Below are 25,445 nucleotides of genomic sequence, written 5' to 3'. Positions count from 1 at the left end.
TGAACAGCGTTAATGTGACTGCACAAATTTATGGAAACATGGCCGAGTGGTGGTTCTCGGTTCAAGCCCAGCATCCGCTCTGGTTAATGTTGCCAGTTTATTCACCACAAAGAGATCTGTTTCACAATGTATGATAATAATCCTGTGACGCTGTATAAAAAAAAAGAATTGGCCACGTGTAACCGCATCATGTTGCAAATTTGCCAAATCAGATCAAGTACTTGCAAATTACGTTATCGGGGAAAAAACCACGTAGGAAACTCAAACATCGCTCCCAATTGGCAGACATGTCCATTCACAGGCCGGTAGTGCGTGCACCACGTGCCAAATAGGAACAGCTGCCATTGGGGGGGGGGGGTCCCCTCGGGTAGACTGCATGGAATGGTTGAGATGAGACGCTGTTGTAAGGCGCTTTGAGTTGAAGAGTTTATTTCCGCGAGCGCCCTAAATCTCCAAATCCTTATCCCCATCTCTGAGCCGCCCCTGTGGCCCCTACTGGGGCCCGTGTCTCACCGCTGCGGTGTCGAGGCTGCCGCACTGGTGGATGAACTCCATGCAGCTAGTCGCGCTTTGGGCAGAAGCTTCCCGCTGTGGCTCCAGATCCACCCAGGGCAGAGATCACAACCCCAGTCTCCTCTAACAGCTACCACAGATACAACAAATCCGTCAACATCAGTTGGTTGACACCGAGGCGACCGCAAGGCAAACACCGGCTTAAAGCTAAACGATACGCATGGAGCTGCATCTCACAATGCAGTGCACGAAAACTGATTAAATATTACAGATTTAAGTTTGCAAATTAACACAAAATTCGTTCTCAATTTTAGTTTTCCAAATGCGCTATCGGCGTAATGTCAAGAGACAAATAAATCATCCATTCGTAAATCTCGCATAGCCGTGCAGGCCCTGTGTCATAAAATGCGGTGGGTGGCCTTTTATCTTGTACACAATAGGAGCCAACACTTTCACATTAGCTGTGTTATGAGATTGTGCGGCGCACGAGAGTCAAGCTGAAATTGTTATTCTCAGAGATGGAATTAGGAAAATGAAGTGCAAAACCCAAGTTTAATGAGACTGTAATTTTGTGCAGTCGCTGGTGAATGGGCTCGGACGATCGACTTGATAAGACTTGAGACCTCGGTTTCAACCCAAGCGGTCAAAATCCAGATTCAAGCCCAGAATCTCGTTATTGCCAATGCACCGCTTTGATCTCTGAGCCACCTGGCCACTTTGCATATATAGTGTTATCATATATTTTATCTGAATGTCACCGCTGTACACTCAATTTTAACGTTGATTTTCAATATCTACCTTTGGGATGTTTGCCAAATTCACAGATATTTTTTAAGAGTTACAAGAGAAAACCCATGCATCTTACGTGACACTTTGTTGTGCTCTGCATTGGTAGTGATTACATAACGCTTAAACGTATTCGAGTTATCGACAAATGAGTTTTAAGTTCGTAATAACAAACTAATATTACCCCGCACAATTTTGGAAACAAACTTAACATTGAGCGCCACTCGGAGGCGGTAAGTACACTCAAACTTTGCACGGGCAGTGTCGTACACCTACTTGCTGTACTGCCTCTTACCAGCTGGAGGCGGGTGGGCTCACGCACGCCACGTACGCACCTGGGCGTTGCGATGGAGGATGTCCAAGAAGGAGCCGAGGCCCAGGCTGGGGAGGTCGCGCGAGTCAAAGTGCTCGGCAAGCTGCTTTTCCATGCGTGCCAGCGCGGGTAGGCCCAGGGGCTCTGCCATCTTACTTGCGTGGCTCAGCAGACGGACCAGATGCTCGGCTACCGCCTCTGCGAAGGAGAGAAGCAATGCCATTGTAGGAGAGGACAACGATGCTGTAACTCGCTCCAATAGGCTCAACAACTGCAACTCTCTCTCTGCCCTCCCACCCCCACGTCTCATCTACGGCCTCCCGATAAGTTTCATCATCACTCTCCAGATGACTCAAAAAACAAGTTTAACACGAAGGCCTTCGCGACCAATATTATCCATAATAGAGATTTTTGGGTTAGGTCACATAAAAAGTGCATATTAACGCGTATTATTGAGTGCATGTTTACATGATCTAACCCAAAAATTTAGATGGACTAAAAACAACACTGGCAGACGTCTCACACCCGTATGCAAGACGATATCGCCCCAATATTCGAATTGTTCAACTATCCCCCGAACCAGTCCAGGATTAAGTTCAAGATCACAATCAGCATTCTGAAGGTCCTCCGTGGTCTGACCCAGTATGTACAATACAAGAAACTACATTTTATTCAGATTGTGCTTTCGATATCGTGTCATGAGACGGAGTATCCACTCGGATCTCTCACGGAGCAGTGGAACCCGTCCTATTGGAGAATGGCCCACAGAAGAGAACATCACAAAGCTACCTCTGACATTGCTTCTAGTGACCTCTGGTCCACAGAGTAAAGGGAAGCACATTCCAACCCACTCTGAACGTGAGAGTAACGTCCGTCACATGAAAGTTGAGCCGATATTGGACTTGGTCAAATTAGCAGGAAAGTTTTATCACCGAGCACGTGCATCGATCGGTTGATCGTTAGTTTGTGGCATAGAGAGCCGCAAAAAATAGATATCTTTGGATCATCCGACATTCTTAATTATCCGCAGCCATCCTCCACGTCATTAGCGCAGATAATCGAGAGTCTACTGTATATGCAAATTTGTCTCCTTACTCCCCGGAGGAGGCGGCGGTCTGGTGTCGGGAGTGCTGATGTTGCCGAGAAACGCGGCCGGTTTCTCCTTGACCACGAGGTCGCGAGGAGTCTCGAGGGAGCCACAGCACAGGGCCAACTGAAACAGCTTCCGGGCCAGCGTGTCCCCTTTCACCTGCCCCAGGAAGTCCTGCACACACTGTCGGTGGAAACAATAAAGGACCCAAACCACGTGCAGCCATATCACTCTGTTGGGACAAATAGAGGGTGATACATGCATAGATGTCCGACCAATTTCAATGCCCCCCCTTACTTTTGTCTCAACGTGTGACTGAATTTTGTGAAAGCGATGGCCCTAAATAATATAGAGGAGAGTTAATTCAGTGGTAGAGAAAGTTTTTTGATGATGGTGGAAGTATCGACAGACTTGAAACGTATGGCGATTATCACTCATTAAATAATTCCGAGGACAAATGTATTATGGAAAATCTTTGACAAATCTAAGCAAATGCATGAACTTTCTTGCACGGTAATTTTGTTGCATTAAGTCCAGACACCATGACCCCCACCTTCTTCAGCTTATTCACAAAGATGTCCTCGGCATTCTGGAAGACCTGCAGCACCATCTCGGCCACCGGCTGTGTCGTGAACTGTCGGCGAAGATCGGCGCTCGTCCCTGGCAAGGGGAACGACTCCAACAGGTATTTCTTGATCTTGTGTGGCCGGCCCTCCACCTCCTGCTTGATGTCACACTCGATGCGAGCCAGCCCACGGTCCATCGCCTCCCGCTCGCCTTTCCGGGCCTTGCCGATCACCTAAACAAACAACACAATGTTAGCAACTGTGGTGGCCACAGGTGCAGGGCAGTGCTGTAGTTGCGATGATGGAACACGTGATGGACGAGTGGTTCAACAGCGAATGCAAGGTGTGCTGCTAATGCACGATTGCAATCGAGAGATGGGATTGGTGGATCATCCTAGCAGCAGTGGCTTTTGGCAAGCCATCGGACAAAGACAGTCACCGCATCACTCGCTTTCAGATGGGCTTCTGCGGCCAACTGGAATGCTCTTCCTTCCGATATTAGGAAGCCATTGGAGCTATGCACTTTTAAATCTAGATTGAAAACAATTTCTTTAGAACTGCTTTTTGTGTTCAGTTTGTTGTCCTCCACACCTCCGATTAGCACAGTTGGCTACGTACAGTGCGAAAGAAGTTCAACATATATACATGTGGTTTTACCCAATCCAGTCATTTCTGAGTACTTGTTTAGATTTGCAAATTTTGATTCTGACGCCGGCACACATGTCCTCCTCATTCATTAATAACAACACGGGATTTTTTTTACATTATTTGTGAAGCATATAGAAATGCAGTTTTGGATAATACACCCGCAATATTAACTAGGGCGACTCCTGGGATCGAATCGCGAACCTCTGAAACAAGCGACAAATGCACAACCACTCGGGAAAGAAGATTTCTGTAAGGAGCGGTACAGTAAAATAGGCCTCAGCCTTCAATACGATATATATTAACATGATGTACTTACACGAGCAGTTACTTCAGTGCTCTTGTCGCAGCACTGCACCCACAAAACTGAAGTCGTGTTGGAAGTCTGTCTCAGACTGCATGACAAAAGGATACACCACATTCACTTGACAGGGAGACAGGTGTGAAACTTGTGTGCCTGAGCAACTGAGGATAGCTCAGCATTGTGGCCGTGTAAGGCAAACGCAGGGGCGGGGGAATATTGGTAAAAGGCTGATGCAGTGTCACTCTCAGGTGTGAACACAGCGACACGTACGTTGTGGCTGTGTCAGCAATTCCAGAACGCATTTAATTCCGAAAGTAAACCCCCTCAAGGGCAACAACAATACATACTTGAGGCAATCTTGATTTGAAGCTTTCGCGACTGCAGGAATCCAGACTCTTTGGTTCTTTCGGTAAAGTCACGTAAAATCGAGGAGGAGGCCGCTTTCCTACCTTACAGTTACACGCTAATTTCTCACGTTAACATCACTAGCCCTGGCCACTTCTTTATGACCCATGGGCTACACACATTTCAAACAATTTAAAACAGTCTGCCTCAGCAGCACACCAAGGCTTTCTCACCTGATGACGGACGCTTGTGTCGCGCCCGAAACGTCGTGATTTATTAAATTTTATACCTACGTGACTTTACCGAAAGAACCAAAGAGTATAACTTGAGGCATCCAATAATAATACAATTCGCAGTCAACAAGCGACGCAATGCATACACACGTACACACACACACACACACGCTCGTACACGCAGGCACGGCACGTACGGAAATGCCCAGAGGTATGCTGGTGATACGGATGCCCAGATCGTGAATATCCGGAGCCCCGTATCGTTCCATGAGATGCTTCAGCAAGTCCGGCACCTTGAAGCGTGCCATCACTCCTTTGCCTCGGGAGCTGCGGCTCTTGGCCACGAAGGTCCTAAACTCTGCCGCAAACAACAACAACAACACGAGCAGGTTACGCAGAGCGCATGCTAGGGGAGCAACGACGACGCATTGATTCGGACGTGATCATTCATCCTGAAGATCGCGATATGCACACCGGATCGCGTGCGTAAGAATTTATGTTTTAGATTTGTATACGTTGCGTGTCATTGTTTCACATTGTCCAACACCCACCCACTCCAGTCACTAGAGCCGGCTGTGTTCACGTTTTAAAACAAGGCGTTGAATCTAGAATTTATTCACGAGCCCTCAATCGCGATAATCGATTGATTCGCGACATGGGTGGCTGGGGTGGCGCGTATCGCTTCTGTTTATGTCTGCAAGGAATCACTTGCTGAGCCTTCGTATCATTTCAAATACCAAACAAATTCATGCATCAGTAGGACTGGGGCCTTGAAAAAGGGAAAACATCCGATAAGCGACGTTTTGGGCAATGACCCTTCTTCATATTGCATAGAAAGGCCAGAGAGATTGAGTCAACAATAAGAATTGGAAACTGCACTTCACAGTGATTACCGTGTTTCAAAGGTTATTAGGTAACCATTCATATGAACCTTATGGTGGGACCCCGGGGTCCCATAAGTCCCTGGCTCTTGCATAAACATTAAATTATATATAATGTAAACATTGTATTATAATGTAAACATTATATTATATATATAAACATTATATTATAATATAATGTAAACATTATATTATAATATAAACATTATATTATATATAAATGTAAACATATTATAATGTAAACATAAACTGTGGTCTTTTTCACCAATGGGTTTGAAGGATGGTGGCAAGTGTTGTCTTGTTAAACTATGCCTTTAAAAATGAAAACTACTTACCTACAGTAGCTCTATTTAAATACACTATCGAAAACATAATTTACTCCCCTCTGCCAATCATCGTGTTTCTCAGTGTGGATTTGTGAACACACTTGTTAAACAATACATAAAATAGTACGCGTTTTCAATGCGCTGTTCATATTGTAAAATGTGTTTATACCAATGTGACTCTACAGTAGTTGCAGAGCCGCACTTTTATATAATTCAGGTCAAAGCCAGATAAACAGTGGAGGATAAACATCGCATGAAGGCAGGGCAATTGTTGTGCAATCATTTCAGGTCAAATTTACAGGTGCGTTTTATTCATGCCACACAGGTAGAGAGTTGAGAGTGAAACCTGGCCCACTGGCATCGTGAGTCATGGATCATGAGTCACCCGGACTTGTTGTGTTTGTTTATGGTTGCTATACAAGCCATCAAATCTACACCACGAAGAGAGTTGATGAACAAGTAGGAGAGTGTGTAACTGGATTACATTCATGTGCACAGGCGTTTCAGATGTGAATATAAAATAAATAAGGTCGACTCAAACGCCACTCTTTAGGATTTGGCACACTCAACATTTTAATTGATAAATTAAGACCAACAAACAATAATCAAATGGGTCATGCATCGATGCACCAATTGTGGTTACGGACTGCTTAAGAAGAAAATGATGAATGCAGATTCGAAGCGAGTTTAAACATGAATCTACACCATTTAAATATATTTTAAACAACCCGTTGCAAACATGACAGTAATTTGAAATGTAGCACTGTACATCAGAACAATTTGAAAGACGTTAGAGATTTGAAACTGTCCAAAAAGAAAGGAGGAAAATGAATGTATTTTACATAATACAGGTTTTTTAGGTAAGATCACGTAAATATAAAAATGTCGGTAAACCCACCACCACCCGAAACAGCCAATTAGTAAGGTTTGTCACTTAAACAGAACATGCCAATTCGTTACTAGTACAGCACACCGGTTGCGTGTTAGAGAGCAAAGCCACAACATTAACAATCTGAGTACGACGTTTCGCCAGTAATTACAACCAGCGTCATCAGGAGGCAGCCAGATTTGTGGATTTTTAAATGTAGATTTATTTAAATCTAAATTTAAATGTAGATTTATTTAAATCTAAAATTAAAAACATATAGAGAAACTGGAACATTATTATTACAGAATTTGGTGGGACATATGTCGAAAAGAGAATGACTCCAGCTTAGCTTGCAAGAACTAAGAGACACTGTGTGGCCATGTGGCCTTAATGAGAGAGACTGACTCCAGCTTAGCTTGCAAGAACTAAGAGACACAGTGTGGCCATGTGGCCTTAATGAGAGAGACTGACTCCAGCTTAGCTTGCAAGAACTAAGAGACACAGTGTGGCCATGTGGCCTTAATGAGAGAGACTCACTCCAGCTTAGCTTGCAAGAACTAAGAGACATAGTGTGGCCATGCGGCCTTAATGAGAGAGACTGACTCCAGCTTAGCTTGCAAGAACTAAGAGACACAGTGTGGCCATGTGGCCTTAATGAGAGAGACTGACTCCAGCTTAGCTTGCAAGAACTAAGAGACACAGTGTGGCCATGTGGCCTTAATGAGAGAGACTTACTCCAGCTTAGCTTGCAAGAACTAACAGACACAGTGTGGCCATGTGGCCTTAATGAGAGAGACCGGCAGAACAAAGTTGACGTTGGAATGAAGACAAATGGACGAGGAAGGACACGGACTGCGTTTCACGCATCGCCGAGTGCGTCTCGAAACCTTACCACGCCTTCATATATTAACGGACATCGATTAAAGTGGTCCCATTAGATTTACAATTAGACTGAATCTTTAGTACACATTTAATGCCTAGGAATATAAAACATGTTGTAAGAGAATACAGGTCGTTTAAACAAATTCAAATATTGCTTACTACAACCAAAGCTCATTGAAGAGTCGTAATTTAAAATGAAATTGGCAGAGCAAAAGATTTTAATTAATTTCACTGCTTCCATTATAACATTAACGAACCTGTGGCGGGCTCATTGCTTGCATATTAAACACTCAACACGAGTCATTGTTATTGACTTCTTGCCGTTTCAGTGGCACATATCGCACAATATATACACAATTTTGCCATCTTCTTTGGTTATTTCGGTAAAGTCACGTAGAATAAGATAAAATAATAAATTGATAAAATAAAATAACAATATTCTCACGACGTTTCGGCCACAACACAAGTGGCCTTCATCAGACAGTCTCGTCCCCTTCACCTGATGAAGGCCGCTTGTGTTGTGGCCGAAACGTCGTGAGAATATTATTGTGTTATTTTATTTTATCAATTTATTATTTTATTCTCATTCTACGTGACTTTACCGAAAGAACCAAAGAAGATGAATCCTTGCAGTCACGAAAGCTTTAAATCGAAATTTTGCCATCGTCTGTTTTGCAAAACATCGTCGCCAGAACATTTATCTTAAGTGCATTATTCCTGACCAAATGTTAACGATTAACAAAAGCGCAATAATTAAGGTTGCGCATAAAAACCTCACACGAGGCGAAAAATCCCTCAAGGGCCCATAAACTACAATCGCGTTTAAACACATAAACTGTACGTATATATCAATGCACACATTGTGTAGCAGCAGCATGATTATTATTAAACTCACCTTTAATAACGAGGCACATAAACACGAGTAAAAGTGTCAATATTAATGTGCCACTGTACACGACGTGACGTAGCTGGGGCCCCGCCGCCCCCCACGGTGAACGGTGACGCAACGCGTACAGTGCCCGCGTCACGGATTGGCGCCTCGCGTGCACAGAGCGAGGCAGCAGCAGCAGCAGAGCCAGAGGGGGGGCGGCGTTGCCTAGGCGACGTCGGCACCCTCACGATCGACTCCACGGACAAGCTGTGTGTCACGTGGTGACGCCCACACCACCAACACCACCCGCCCCTTACTGGACGTCTGTGAACAAGAGCTTCATAGCGCTTCGGATTTCTCCAGGGTCGATACAGCGTGCGCGGCACCTGTACGCGGCGAGTCCTCGTTTAACGCGGTCGATGCGTTCCTGAAAAGTGCCGCGTTAAGCGGAAACTATTTTCCTCCCGTAAATAATAATAATGTCCACGCACGGTAAGATGGGGGTCCAAATAACTTGAGGGGACGCCGCCGCCGCCGCCGCGTTACCGTCTCATCTCGCTCAACCGCGCAGCTCAAGAAAGTAGTCCGCTCAGAAAGCGCGTTGTGACGAAGAAAACGCGTTGTAGTGAAAACGCGTTATCGTGTGAACACGCGGGACAGACCCAGGTGTTGTGGGTTAACTCCCCGAGATAAACTTTCTTCCAAATTTGCGTTTCATACGCCCGGCGCTCCGCCAATAATTGTTGTGAGCGTCGCTCCTCTGCCCTCTGTTGTTCATGGAGGGAGACTGCACCCCAGTGCCCAGTATCATCCTCCGCGAGCCTCTTCAAAATGCTGATCTTGACACCGCTGGAAGCAGTCATCGGCCTTGACCTCACCTCACAACAGTGCAATTTTAACAGCTCAACATCAAAACACAATGATGGGTCGCTTGCACCAATCGCACAACACCACATCATTGACTCTCAGCTGTTACATTTTGATTTAAAGCTTTAGTGACTGCAGCGATTCATATTCTTGGTTCTTTCAAATTTTCTTGTGGTTTTCACACCTGATGATGATTGCTTGTGTTGCAATCAAAAGGTCGCGAGAATGTTATTGTTTTATATTTGTATTATTTTATTGTTTCCCTTCGACGTGACTTTCCCGAAAGAACCAAGAATATGAATCCTAGCTGTTTCTTGTGTAGAGGGGGTCACGTGTGTCACCATAATTGCCCTTATCCTACAACTCGTGCTGCGTAATATTTTCCTTTCCATATTACCTGTGACACACATAATGAGGACAACCGGTAAGTCAAATGAAACCAGAGGTGGGAAACCTGTTCTTTATAATATTTTTAATAAGCAATTTTAACACGACTTTTAGAAACACCGATGCAGCTATACACGTGCCACATTGTCCACAAATTCAGTTGATACTAATAGGGTTTATTTGCCAGTATTGTACATTATTTAAATTACATTTGTTTGGGCGGCAGGGTGGTGCAGTGGTCACGCCCGTGCATGACATCTTCTGAAGGACTGCCTGGCTTCGCTTTTCTCATTCTGGTCCCTTTCTCTGTATGGGTTTACTCCCATAGCAAAACAACAACATACAATGTAACTGGTACTAGCCAAACATCCAAATTACTTCTGAGAAAAGTTGGCAGGCCCCTCCTGAACAAGAGTCTTGAGACTCAGTGAGATTGCTTGTGTGGCGATCGAAACATCGTGATCCATTATTATTTTTTCTACTTACGTGACTTTACCGAAAGAACCAAAGAGTAAGGATTCCTGCAGTCACGAAAGCTTCAAATCAAGATTAATGAGTGTTTACATGTGGGAGGAAATCGGAGCACCTGGAGAAATCCAATCAAATGCTCTATCACAAATCTACAGATGGAACAGGCAGAGTCCACATTATTCGACACCGCCTTCTCTACCTCCTTGACGACCAAGGGGTGGGAGTTGTCGCAACATTTTTGTAATCCACCAACCCTCACCTCCACGTAGTCGTGGATTACAGGCATACATAGCCACCACAACCATCCGGCTAAAGTAGCTGTAATGCACATCTAAAATTCTACAAAAGTTGACGGGGCAAATGTCGTAGGTCAATTGGTTTGATTTCTATGCGCATTAACCAGTCTCTAACGTATGCACATTTAGATTCGCATTCGGCCGCCAATGGAACAGGTGGAGTCCAAAAGCTAAGTGGATGTACTGATTGTATCTTCATTGCGGGACTCATCCAGCAGTGGATTGACATGGGTTTCAGGTATCCACGTGGAGACGGGCAATAAACACTGGGGCCACCTGGCGGTAAATGTTTGCCGGTGCACATTGGGACCGGCTTACACGTCACTAGCCCCAGGCAGCCCCCAGCCACTGGCGTGCAACACAGCGAAGGGAATCTCCCACCAATGAGAACCACGCACAACCCAGGGTGCAGTCCTATAACTTGGACTCGCAAACACAACAAAACCCATAGCCGCCAACCCACACGGTTTACCCGTATTCTGTTGGGGGGGAGTGAGTTGTCAGGTCCATACGGCAGACGGCCGTTTCAATACGGGCAACATTTTGTTAAGTTTATTTGTGTGTTTCTCCCTTGTCATGGGACTTATAAGGGGCACGGGGTGACCAACAAGGTCTGAATTATTCTGTAATAAGGTAGGCACTGATGAGGGGTTGACAGCGATGCAAACCCCACACAATACAAAACGCCAAACGGCCAGTAACAATAAAAAATAATACATAACTGTCCAATGAGTAATTAGATAATTAAGATCAAAGAAACGCGTTCCTTAAATTGATCAAGTTTATTGTTGCAAGAGTTTGGGAAAACAGGAAGACCGGGTGTGGATTCCAGAGTGGAGCAGTGCAAACTGATAAATCTGAAAAGAAGAGTGAGGTGACCTGCATGGTGGTGAGCGGGTGGGTGAGTAAATGGGTGAGTGTTTGAGTAAACGAGTGGAGGAGTGTGTGATAGGGTGATTGAGTCAGTGACCGGATGAGTGGGTGACTGGATGCGTGGGTGACTGAATGCGTGGGTGATTAGATGAGTGGGTGATTGAGTGGGTGACTAAATGAGTGGGTGACTAGATGAGTGGGTGAGTGGGTTATAGGGTGATTGCGTGGATGACTGGATGAGTGGGTGACTGGATGCGTGGCTGATTTGATGAGTGGGTGATAGGGTGATTGAGTGGGTGACTGAATGAGTGGGTGACTGGATGAGTGGGTGACTGAATGAGTGGGTGACTGGATGAGTGGGTTATAGGGTGATTGCGTGGATGAGTGGGTGACTGGATGCGTGGCTGATTTGATGAGTGGGTGATAGGGTGATTGAGTGGGTGACTGAATGAGTGGGTGACTGGATGAGTGGGTGACTGAATGAGTGGGTGACTGGATGAGTGGTTAACTGGATGAGTGGGTGATAGGGTGATTGAATTAGTGACGAGATAAGTGTGTGATAGGGTGATTGAGTTAGTGACTGGATGAGTTAGTGACTGGATGAATGTGTGATAGGGTGATTGGGTTAGTGACTGGATGAGTGGGTGACCGAGTTGTTTAGTTGAGTGCGTTGTTGTGAACTGCAGTGAGGCGCGGTGGTTGAACGCGGAGTGGATGAGACGAAGCGGTCAAAGTGTCTGGTAGACCGAGTCCCTTAACGTGGGTGGAGGGGGGAATCAACGAGGGGAAGTTCACTGCAACATTCACCACGGTGGTGCTAGTAGTCGCAGCGAAAAAAAGTGATACAGGGCTGACTGAATGAAGGTTGAGGCCAGGATGCAAGGTGGTGTAGAGGAGGCGAAGAGGAAGGTAGAGGAGGTGAGGTGGTGAGGAGGCGTAGAGGAGGGTGCCCCGCTCTTGGCGTTGATCTTGGTGAACACGTGTCCGCGCCCCGTCTCGTAGCTCTGCCCGGTGCTGATGCAGCCTCCACCGGCCGCAGCGCCCAGCGGCCTCGCCGAGTCCGTGCACAGCTCCGCTCTGAGCAAGCTCTCCATTGCACGCTGTCTGCTCGCAGCGACAAACACAACGTTAAACTTCCCCACCCCCCCCGTCCCGTGTGGCCTCTAACACAGGGGTCCTCAACCCCCGGGTTGCAAGAGCACTTGCTTCAAGTACATTAAAACCCACTTTTTGGTGTAGATATGTAGATGACACTTTGGTTGTCTGGCGACATGGGAAGGATACACTTAATGAATGAATGTCTAAATCATCTCAATTCACAAAAAACGGCCATCCAGTTCACCATGGAAATGGAGGTGAATAACACACTCCCTTTCCTGGATATTTTGCTCGGACGAGGCCTAAATGGTAAAGTAACACACACAGCATTTACCGAAAGGGAACACATACTGATGCCTATCTGAATGCAGATTGGCATCATCACCCCGAACAGAAATCCTTTCTCAACAAGATGCTCATACATCTGGCTAAAACAGTGTCAGATGGTGAATGTCTGGGGAGAGAGATTGAACATGTCAAAGAAACGCTACGATTGAATGTCTACATTATATAATATTATTGTGTTATTTTATTTTATCAATTTATTATTTTATTCTCATTCTACGTGACTTTACCGAAAGAACCAAAGAAAATGCTCAAATAATTAACAGCAATGAATGCTAAACCAAGATCGAACAGCAATACTGCTGAATCAGGTTATTAAACAATTAAAATACCATATATCGTGGGAGTAATTGAGAAATTAGCTCGAGTTTTGGAAAAGCAAAAATCTAAACATCTAAGTAAGATTTGGCACGGTACACAAAATTCAAAAAATAGTATCTTGTACTTAAGATGAATTGCCTAAGTTGTCAACGGATGGTGTGTATCGGATTAATGGCTTATGTGGCAGATGTTATATTGGACAGATGGGACGTAACATTAGCGTAAGACTAAAGGAACACCAAATAAATATTAAACACTCTCAAACATAACTGTCGGAAGTTGCAGTACATGCTTGCCAACAAGAACACTTAATGTATTTTGATAACGATGAAGTGTTGTGTAAAACTCATTATTACTGGTCAAGACTAATTCGAGAATCCATTGAAACTGAGAAAATTTGTATTATTTTAACCTCTCTGACAGCTACAGGCTTAGTGCGGCCTGCAAGCGTATTATTAAGTAATTGTAAGATGAGGAGATGAAGGCAGAAGAAGAAGACGTGGGGCGATGTGGTGATGCGGTCGAACGTGGTGGCCCGAGGAGCGGAGGGAGAGATGGCGCGGGACGGGGCGGTGTGGAGAAGGTGGCAAGGACGGCGGACCCCGCGTGAGTGGAACAAACGCGTGGAAGAAGAAGACATCTCACATTCATCATTACTTATAGAGGAAACATACTAATTAAATGATTACTAATCAATTATATAATTTCAATAATCCCCCTCCCCGCCTCTGATTTCTGCACCTGATGGGTTATGAAATTAGGACAATTTATTAAATATATTGTATACCATAAAATACAGCAATTGACTAAAAATATACGGCAATAGATGTAACCTCGCAGCAGTGAACGTGACGAAATTTCATCATGGAAATGTCCGCTGCACAAAACCTTGAGTTCATCGCCCCACACGTGGTACCTCAGCCTCAGGATGAAATAAATCATCAGGGAGTTCTCCGTGAGCATCGTGCGCGCTCCAAATCCAGAGTTGAGCCGTGGTCTCGGCACCCAGCCAGACGCCTTCTCTTCTTGGGGCAGTCGGAGTCCAGCGCGCTATCGAAGGGCACGTGGTGAACGCTCAGGACGTGTCTCTTGAGCTTCGACTTCTGCATCGCTCCGTACGAGCAGTCACTGCACGGGAAGGGCTTTTCCTCTGGAACACAAGACATCCACCGTTGAGCACACGCACGCGCTAATACATAATTTATTTATCACCATGCAGTGGATGCCATAGCATTACTATGTATATGGGACGTTTTATCAATCACGGTTGCTGACCACAGGCCCAAAGGCCCAAAATGCCAAATGGCCAGCAACAAATACCTCCGATTAGCACGGTTGGCTACGTATGGTACGAAAGAAGTTCAACATACGTACAAATTGTAGAAAAGCAAGATACTGATTTCCTGAAAAATATCATAATACATTTTTGGGGCTTATTTTGAAGCCCCAACATTTTGCACTTCTTCGTGTGGTTGATGTTGATGCAGAGCAACAACTATAATTAACATTGAGGTGGTTGAGCCAGATTATTCTATTACAGCTCATTAATTACACAATAATTACCTGCAATAGAACGAGTAAATACACATGGAAGTTAGGTGTGAGTACAATGAAGAGGAAATTCCCATCGTGGAAATGACTCGGTCTATACATTCAAAAATGTTCCCTAAATTTACCCACTTGTTTAAGTAAAATTTACCGCGGTTAAGAAATAGATAATTTTTGGAATTTGTCAAGCAATGTATTTTTATCAGTTTCCTTCCAATGGTGCTATTGGCTCCATGTCATGAGATGAAGTATCCCTGTGCAACTCTCACACAGCAGTGAACCACCTCATGTAAGGGAACAGCTCGTGGAAGGAGATATCATTGCACTGCTCATGACATCCCTTCGTGACCGTTTTTTATCCACTAGGAGGTTATTGCAATTTCCTACACATCACGCGACATCAGAAGTGTTTGCTGGAAGAAGTGTTTGGTAACTGGATAAGACCATCAATGAGAAGCCAGTTTAATCATGGCTCGGTGACTGAAACCCAGAGTTTCATGGTTTAACCCAACATACGAGCAGCACCACATCAGATCTCTAGACTCCTCAGCGCAGGCATACAGATATGGTCAACATATGCGTACATTAACTAATTTGTGAAATTATGAATTACATCCAAATGAAATGTAGTGTGTGCATTACTCGGACGTACCGAAAGGTGCCAGGTTGGGTTCATCCACCTTGGGGATGTTCCGCTCCACGCAGCCTCCTGCTTCCGTGCAGTCCATCCTCTTGATGTCCGAATTCTGGCTGTTGCTACTGCTGCAATTGGTGACGCTGGTGGTGGTCTTCTTTTTTTTAATGGACTTAGGTCTACGTCGCTTTTCCTTCTTCTTCTGCTGCAAGGCCATCAACACTTTCATGCTCATAATAGGATCGAGAGCAGCGTATGGTTTATTCTCACTGACTGGTGAAGCAGTTTGTTGATGTGGAACTAGGCCAAAGCATTCAAGAAAATTGGATTTCATGTCATTTATCTTAACGCCGCTATCTTTTGTCGAAGCGTAATCATGTTCAGGCTTCGGTCTGTACAAGAACTGTGCGTGAAGACTTTCATGAGTTTTCAGGATTTCAATAGGACATAAAACACCGCAGACTGAGCACATCTCATAGGGCGATGGTGGATTCAACACCGCGTTGGCAAAACTGCCGTTATTCACCAAGCCTGGTGCACCCTTTATCACGTAATCCTTCTCGTGGGTCTTCACATGCCTTTTAAATTTTCCTAGCTGTTCAAACCTTTGTCCACATATGCGGCACCATTGGTCATGGGTCTCTTTGTGCGTTGTTACGTGGGCTTCTAGGCACCATGCCAGATGGAATTTTTTCCCACAGACGTCACAAGAGATAAGTTTTTTCGGTCTTATAACTCTACCGGATTGAGGTGGGGTTGAGACGGGTGCTGATGAAGTGCCATCGATGGTAAAGGCAATTCTCCCAGCACCACCATGACTCACAGCGGAGTTGCTCTCGCACATCTGAAACAAAGACAAAGGTCACGCGCATGACACCCGTGTCACGAGTGTACTCACAAAGGCATACTTAAGGTGACATAAGATTCATATATACTACAACTCATTATACCAGAACTCCACAATATTGCAGTTCCTATCATGTACGATTTTACTCCTCTTACACCCAAATAATATTTTGTTTCTAAACAACAATGACCAACTACCTCCATTTTCCTAATGTTACCCACCAAATAGGCCTTTCTGTATATACACACCAACAATATAATGATTGCACCACACGTTCACTCCACTATTCACAACACTCTGACTTGCAATCTCCATAAAGATTGTAATATCATTTATGTACGAGGGCCAGTTAAAAAGTTTTGAGAATGGACACTTTTTTTACAAACAACTACGTAAAATAGTCTTCAATAAAAGTACAGTATAGTACTATTAATGGCACTTATACGTGAACGTCATTATCTCTCATGCTAATTATTACAATGTTAAATAGTTACCCAGGAAAGCTTCATTGAGTCTAAGTACTGCATTTTCAGAAAGGTCCCATTGCATTGAGATGTTTGTGTGAGTGGAACCCAGAGAGACCCCACCTTGCAAATGGGGAAATAACACAACTCCGCACTAATGGATTCAACCCACAAACTCAAAGCATTCCCTGTTCAACAAAGTATTCAAATCAAGTTATTTTCTTTTTACCACAGTACTTTATGGAATCCTCAATAATTAATGCATTTTAGAAGTATTAAACTATACTTGAAGATGTGTGAGAATGTAATTCTGCAGATGCAAGCACAGGCAAACTCGTATCTGCATATACAAGTTTCTGGGCCTCCTCACTTCACCAAACCCGCATTGACCGGCATGGTGAAGTATGGTTAAACAACTCCCACGAACGACATGGTGTGGGGGAGGCCTCTATCAAAACGCTGGATCGACAAAGGGCTGATACATGTCACGACATTGTACATTAAGACCGTTCTCTCGTCAGCACAAGCCGTCTATGTGGACAATAGAGGGCACGACACACGTGTACACGATGTTTGTGTGCGTATATTCAGCGTGTGCATCACGTCATAATTATATAAGGTCGCGATTATGCTCAAAACGAACCAAATGTATAACATCACGAATAACTTTGGAGGTCTCCAGAGCCTGAACAATATTTGAAGTAGACACTGACCCTTGTCACGAGTTCTTATGAACTATAAACTAAACTATAAACTATTTTTATTTAACCAGGTAAGGCCCACTGAGCTATATAACTCTTATCAGAAGCGACCTGGACACAAATGATAGCTCAACGAAAGTGGCTTATCATGTGGACATTTATAGCAGTCAAGTACTCTAAACTCACGTTTCTAAATGTGGAGGGGAAAACCGAAGGACCAGGAGAAGAATCTACGCGACCACAGGGGAAAAAAATAAACAAATACAGAGCAGGCGTCAGGGTCTCGATGGAACCTCCACGCTGCTGTAGGCCTAGCGAGGTAGTTAACATCTCGACACCGCGGCGCCCCTTATTAAAAGATTAACCATGTCTAGCAAGGTTAACGGCACCACAAGTAATGTATTAAACAAATAAAACAATAATAAAGTAGAGAGGCGCTACTTACATTTAACAATGTTGTTGTTAACTTTAAAAGGAGCGCGCTTCTGTCTGGCTTGCAGTCCGGCGATCGCGGTCTCCACTTCCTGGATAAGCCACGCCCGTCGCGGCTATGCCCCGCCCACTGTCGTGCAAGCCACGCCCCTGCGGATCGGGCCAAGCTCATCCCACGGTGAAAGCCCCACAATCGGAATCTTTATTTACAGACAGTCCTCGACTTACGAACGCCCAAATTACAAACAGCCGCCCTTCAGAACCAACTGGCATGAAATATAAATTATTTTATATCGCCTGAAAACGCGAACTCGCGCTTGTGAGTGAGTGCGCGTGCATGAGTGTGAGCAGGGGGCACAGGTGGTGCATCAGCCAGTCATCTCAGTCATCTCAGTCAGTCGACCCGTGGCACCACCTGGATCTGCCCCGTGACCTCCTGCCAGCGGGCGTTCGACACTTCACGTGGCCTCAAGGTGCACATGGCCTGGCACAAGCGTCGTGGTGACGTCACCGCCACTTAGTGGCGAATGGCGGTTGTTGTTGTTGTTGTGAGACAGTGAGAGAGTGTGAGGTCGACTCAGCCTCAGATGAGTTCCTGGTGAGGAGTGGAGTGAACACCGCTACTGGGGGAGACAAAGGCGACCGTGGAGGAGAAACCTCAAGGTGCTCACTGATACACTCACCAACTTTACCTCACCAATTACACCTCACCAATCACAACACTCACCTCACTCACCAAACACCAACTCCACTAACCGCACAAATGGCACTCATCACACCTACTACACTCATCTCACCCACTACATTCACCACACCACCCACTACATTCACCAAACCAACCACTACATTCACCACACCAACCACTACATTCACCACACCAACCACTACATTCACCACACCAACCACTACATTCACCACACCAACCACTACATTCACCACACCAACCACTACATTCACCACACCAACCACTACATTCACCACACAACCCACTACATTCACTACACCAACCACTACATTCACCACACCAACCACTACATTCACCACACCACCCACTACATTCACCACACCAAGCACACAGTCACCATACTGACTGCACCCATCTCATCCACTGCACCAACCTCACTCATCTCACCACTCAAAACTCATCTCAACGACCGCAATTCACCACCTTACATGCTGCCATCTACATCAGTGGCCAGCAGATGGCAGCATCTACAGGCCACATTCTTGGCCAGTCGATGGTAGCATGGAACGGAGGTTACCGAGCAATCTATAAACGTACGATATTTATTTTGGCTCTCTACGAGGCGTGAGATCTCAGGTAGGTCTGGTTACTCACACGTACACATTATTTGCTGAGGAATTGGCAAGACATCCCAAGCAGAATCCTAAAAATCAGAGACTCAACAAGGCATCTGTGGATGAAGTCAGGCCCGTGTCTGTCTGCTCGATTATTTCATATCTGTCAACCCCTTATCAGGGCCGAGCTTATCACAGACCAATTCATACTTTATTGGTCACCCCGTGCCCTTATAAATCTCAACGTAGTGAAAACGCGTTATCGTGTGAACACGCGGGACAGACCCAGGTGTTGTGGGTTACCTCCCCGAGATAAACTTTCTTCCAACTTTGTCTTTTATACGCCCGGCGCTCCGCCAATTATTGTTGTGAGCGTCGCTCCTCTGCCCTCTGTTGTTCATGGAGGGAGACTGCACCCCAGTGCCCAGTATCATCCTCCGCGAGCCTCTTCAAAATGCTGATCTTGACACCGCTGGAAGCAGTTATCGGCCTTGACCTCACCTCACAACAGTGCAATTTTAACAGCTCAACATCAAAACACAATGATGTGTCGCTTGCACCAATCGCACAACATCCCAGCATTGACTCTCAGCTGATACTTGTGTAGAGGGGGTCACGTGTGTCACCATAATTGCCCTAATCCTACAACTCGTGCTGCATAATATTTTCCTTGCCATATTACCTGTGACACACATAATGAGGACAACCGGTAAGTCAAATGAAACCAGAGGTGAGAAACCTGTTCTTTATAATATTTTTAATAAGCAATTTGAACACGACTTTTAGAAACACCGATGCAGCTATACACGTGCCACATTGTCCACAAATTCAGTTGATACTAATAGGGTTTATTTGCCAGTATTGTACATTATTTAAATTACATTTGTTTGGGCGGCAGGGTGGTGCAGTGGTCACGCCCGTGCATGACATCTTCTGAAGGACTGCCTGGCTTCGCTTTCCTCATTCTGGTCCCTTTCTCTGTATGGGTTTACTCCCACAGCAAAACAACAACAACATACAATGTAACTGGTACTAGCCAAACATCCAAATTACTCCTGCGAAAAGTTGTCAGGCCCCTCCTGAACAAGAGTCTTGAGACTCAGTGAGATTGCTTGTGTGGCGATCGAAACGTCGTGATCCATTATTATTTTTTTCTACCTACGTGACTTTACCGAAAGAACCAAAGAGTAAGGATTCCTGCAGTCACGAAAGCTTCAAATCAAGATTAATGAGTGTTTACATGTGGGAGGAAATCGGAGCACCTGGAGAAATCCAAGCAAATGGGGGGCCAACGCTCTATCACAAATCTACAGATGGAACAGGCGGAGTCCACATTATTCGACACCGCCTTCTCTACCTCCTTGACGACCAAGGGGTGGGAGTTGTCGCAACATTTTTGTGATCCACCAACCCTCACCTCCACGTAGTCGTGGATTACAGGCATACAAAGCCACCACAACCATCCGGCTAAAGTAGCTGTAATGCACATCTAAAATTCTACAAAAGTTGATGGGGCAAATGTCGTAGGTCAATTGGTTTGATTTCTATGCGCATTAACCAGTCTCTAACGTATGCACATTTAGATTCGCATTCGGCCGCCAATGGAACAGGTGGTGTCCAAAAGCAAAGTGGATGTACTGATTGTATCTTCATTGCGGGACTCATCCAGCAGTGGATTGACGTGTTTTCAGGTATCCACGTGGAGACGGGCAATAAACACTGGGGCCACCTGGCGGTAAATGTTTGCCGGTGCACATTGGGACCGGCTTACACGTCACTAGCCCCAGGCAGCCCCCAGCCACTGGCGTGCAACACAGCGAAGGGAATCTCCCACCAATGAGAACCACGCACAACCCAGGGTGCAGTCCTATAACTTGGACTCGCAAACACAACAAAACCCATAGCCGCCAACCCACACGGTTTACCCGTATTCTGTTGGGGGAAAGTGAGTTGTCAGGTCCATACGGCAGACGGCCGTTTCAATACGGGCAACATTTTTGTTAAGTTTATTTGCGTGTTTCTCCCTTGTCATGGGACTCATAAGGGGCACGGGGTGACCAACAAGGTCTGAATTGTTCTGTAATAAGGTAGGCACTGATGAGGGGTTGACAGCGATGCAAACCCCACACAATACAAAACGCCAAACGGCCAGTAACAATAAAAAATAATAATACATAACTGTCCAATGAGTAATTAGATAATTAAGATCAAAGAAACGCGTTCCTTAAATTGATCAAGTTTATTGTTGCAAGAGTTTGGGAAAACAGGAAGACCGGGAGTGGATTCCAGAGTGGAGCAGTGCAAACTGATAAATCTGAAAAGAAGAGTGAGGTGACCTGCATGGTGGTGAGTGGGTGGGTGAGTAAATGGGTGAGTGTTTGAGTAAACGAGTGGAGGAGTGTGTGATAGGGTGATTGAGTCAGTGACCGGATGAGTGGGTGACTGGATGCGTGGGTGACTGAATGCGTGGGTGATTAGATGAGTGGGTGACTAGATGAGTGGGTGACTGGATGAGTGGGTGATAGGGTGATTTAATTAGTGACTAGATGAGTATGTGATAGGGTGATTGAGTGGGTGACTGGATGAGTGGGTTATAGGGTGATTGCATGGATGACTGGATGAGTGGGTGACTGGATGCGTGGCTGATTTGATGAGTGGGTGATAGGGTGATTGAGTGGGTGACTGAATGAGTGGGTGACTGGATGAGTGGGTGACTGAATGAGTGGGTGACTGAATGAGTGGGTGACTGGATGAGTGGTTAACTGGATGAGTGGGTGATAGGGTGATTGAATTAGTGACGAGATGAGTGTGTGATAGGGTGATTGAGTTAGTGGGTGACTGGATGATAGGGTGATTGAGTTAGTGACTGGATGAGTTAGTGACTGGATGAATGTGTGATAGGGTGATTGAGTTAGTGACTGGATGAGTGGGTGACCGAGTTGTTTAGTTGAGTGCGTTGTTGTGAACTGCAGTGAGGCGCGGTGGTTGAACGCGGAGTGGATGAGACGAAGCGGTCAAAGTGTCTGGTAGACCGAGTCCCTTAAGGTGGGTGGAGGGGGGAATCAACGAGGGGAAGTTCACTGCAACATTCACCACGGTGGTCCTAGTAGTCGCAGCGAAAAAAGAGTGATACAGGGCTGACTGAATGAAGGTTGAGGCGAGGATGCAAGGTGGTGTAGAGGAGGCGAAGAGGAGGGTAGAGGAGGTGAGGTGGTGAGGAGGCGTAGAGGAGGGTGCCCCGCTCTTGGCGTTGATCTTGGTGAACACGTGTCCGCGCCCCGTCTCGTAGCTCTGCCCGGTGCTGATGCAGCCTCCACCGGCCGCAGTGCCCAGCGGCCTCGCCGAGTCCGTGCCCAGCTCCGCTCTGAGCAAGCTCTCCATTGCACGCTGTCTGCTCGCAGCGACAAACACAACGTTAAACTCCCCCCCCCCCCCCCCCCCCCGTGTGGCCTCTAACACAGGGGTCCTCAACCCCCGGGTTGCAAGAGCACTTGCTTCAAGTACATTAAAACCCACTTTTTGGTGTAGATATGTAGATGACACTTTGGTTGTCTGGCGACATGGGAAGGATACACTTAATGAATGAATGCCTAAATCATCTCAATTCACAAAAAACGGCCATCCAGTTCACCATGGAAATGGAGGTGAATAACACACTCCCTTTCCTGGATATTTTGCTCGGACAAGGCCTAAATGGTAAAGTAACACACACAGCGTTTACCGAAAGGGAACACATACTGATGCCTATTTGAAGGCAGATTGGCATCATCACCCCGCACATAAATCCTTTCTCAACAAGATGCTCATACATCTGGCTAAAACAGTGTCAGATGGTCAAAGTCTGAGGAGAGAGATTAAACATGTCAAAGAAACGCTACGATTGAATGTCTACAATAATGCTCAAATTAACAGAGCAGTGAATTCTAAACCAAGATCAAACAGCAATACTGCTGAATCAGGTTATTAAACAATTAAAATACCATATTTCGTGGGAGTAACTGACAAATTAGCTAGTAGTCGCAGCTAAAAAAAAGTGATACATTAATGACAGGGCTGAATGAAGGTTGAGGCAAGGATGCGGGGTGGTGTAGAGGAGGCGAAGAGGAGGGTAGAGGAGGTGAGGTGGTGAAGTGTTGAGGTGGCGTGGTGAGGTGAGGTGGCGTGGTGAGGAGGTGAGGTGGCGTGGTGAGGAGGTGAGGTGGCGTGGTGAGGTGGCGTGGTGAGGAGGCGTAGAGGAGGCGAGGATAAGGGTAGAGGAGGTGAGGTGGTGAGGAGGCATAGAGGATGCGTAGAGGAGGGTGCCCCGCTCTTGGCGTTGATCTTGGTGAACACGTGTCCACGCCCCGTCTCGTAGCTCTGCCCGGTGCTGATGCAGCCTCCACCGGCCGAAGCGCCTAGCGGCCTCGCCGAGTCCGTGCCCAGCTCCGCTCTGAGCAAGCTCTCCATTGCGCGCTATCTGCTCGCAGCAACAGACACAACGATAAACTCCCCCCCCCCCCCCCCGGTCCCGTGTGGCCTCTAAATACTTATTTCCTTGGGAGAGGTGATTTATCGGATGAGGCCTAAATGGTAAAATAACACACACAGCGTTTACCAAAAGGAAACCCATACTGATGCCTATCTGAATGCAGATTCGCATCATCACCCCGTACAGAAAACTCTCATCAAGATGCTCATACATCTGGCTAAAACAGTGTCAGATGGTGAATGTCTGGGGAGAGAGATTGAACATGTCAAAGAAACGCTACGATTGAATGTCTACAATAATGCTCAAATAATTAACCGCAATGAATGCTAAACCAAGATCGAACAGCAATACTGCTGAATCAGGTTATTAAACAATTAAGATACCATATATCGTGGGAGTAATTGAGAAATTAGCTCGAGTTTTGGAAAAGCAAAAAGCTAAACATCTAAGTAAGATTTGGCACGGTACACAAAATTCAAAAAATAGTATCTTGTACTTAAGATGAATTGCCTAAGCTGTCAACGGATGGTGTGTATTGGATTAATGGCTTATGTGGCAGATGTTATATTGGACAGATGGGATGTAACATTAGCGTAAGACTAAAGGAACACCAAATAAATATTAAACACTCTCAAACATAACTGTCGGAAGTTGCAGTACATGCTTGCCAACAAGAACACTTCATGTATTTTGATAACGATGAAGTGTTGTGTAAAACTCATTATTACTGGCCAAGACTAATTCGAGAATCCATTGAAACTGAGAAAATTTGTATTATTTTAACCTCTCTGACAGCTACAGGCTTAGTGCGGCCTGCAAGCGTATTATTAAGTAATTGTAAGATGAGGAGATGAAGGCAGAAGAAGAAGACGTGGGGCGATGTGGTGATGCGGTCGAACGTGGTGGCCCGAGGAGCGGAGGGAGAGATGGCGCGGGACGGGGCGGTGTGGAGAAGGTGGCAAGGACGGCGGACCCCACGTGAGTGGAACAAACGCGTGGAAGAAGAAGACATCTCACATTTATCATTACTTATAGAGGAAACATACTAATTTAATTATTACTAATCAATTATATAATTTCAATAATCCCCCTCCCCGCCTCTGATTTCTGCACCTGATGGGTTCAGTGATGACATCGCCTTTCTCTATTTAAGACCGGAAGCAGGTGGATGGCTTCACTATTCTGGCAAATCGCCCGATGATGCTGGATGTAATTACCAGTGAAACGTCGTACTCATCTTGTGGATTTACTCTCCAAAACACCGGTGGGCTGAAGTAGTAACTAAGTGGAGTTTTGTTTACGTGACAAATTCCTTACTAATTGGCTGTGTCAGGTGGTGTAGGGTTATGACACATTTATACTTACACGATCTAACCCAAAAACCTTTGTTATGAAATTAGGACAATTTATTAAATATATTGTATACCAGAAAATACAGCAATTGACTAAACATATACGGCAATAGATGTAACCTCGCAGCAGTGAACGTGACGAAATTTCATCATGGAAATGTCCGCTGCACAAAACCTTGAGTTCATCGCCCCACACGTGGTACCTCAGCCTCAGGATGAAATAAATCATCAGGGAGTTCTCCGTGAGCATCGTGCGCGCTCCAAATCCAGAGTTGAGCCGTGGTCTCGGCACCCAGCCAGCCGCCTTCTCTTCTTGGGGCAGTCGGAGTCCAGCGCGCTATCGAAGGGCACGTGGTGAACGCTCAGGACGTGTCTCTTGAGTTTCGACTTCTGCGTCGCTCCGTACGAGCAGTCACTGC

This window comes from Petromyzon marinus, chromosome 17 (assembly GCF_048934315.1).
Source record: "Petromyzon marinus isolate PM22_M1 ecotype Great Lakes invasive population chromosome 17, UKy_Petmar_22M1.pri1.0, whole genome shotgun sequence".
NCBI classification, from domain to species: Eukaryota; Metazoa; Chordata; class Hyperoartia; order Petromyzontiformes; family Petromyzontidae; genus Petromyzon; species Petromyzon marinus.
This window is presented reverse-complemented; position numbering follows the sequence as displayed.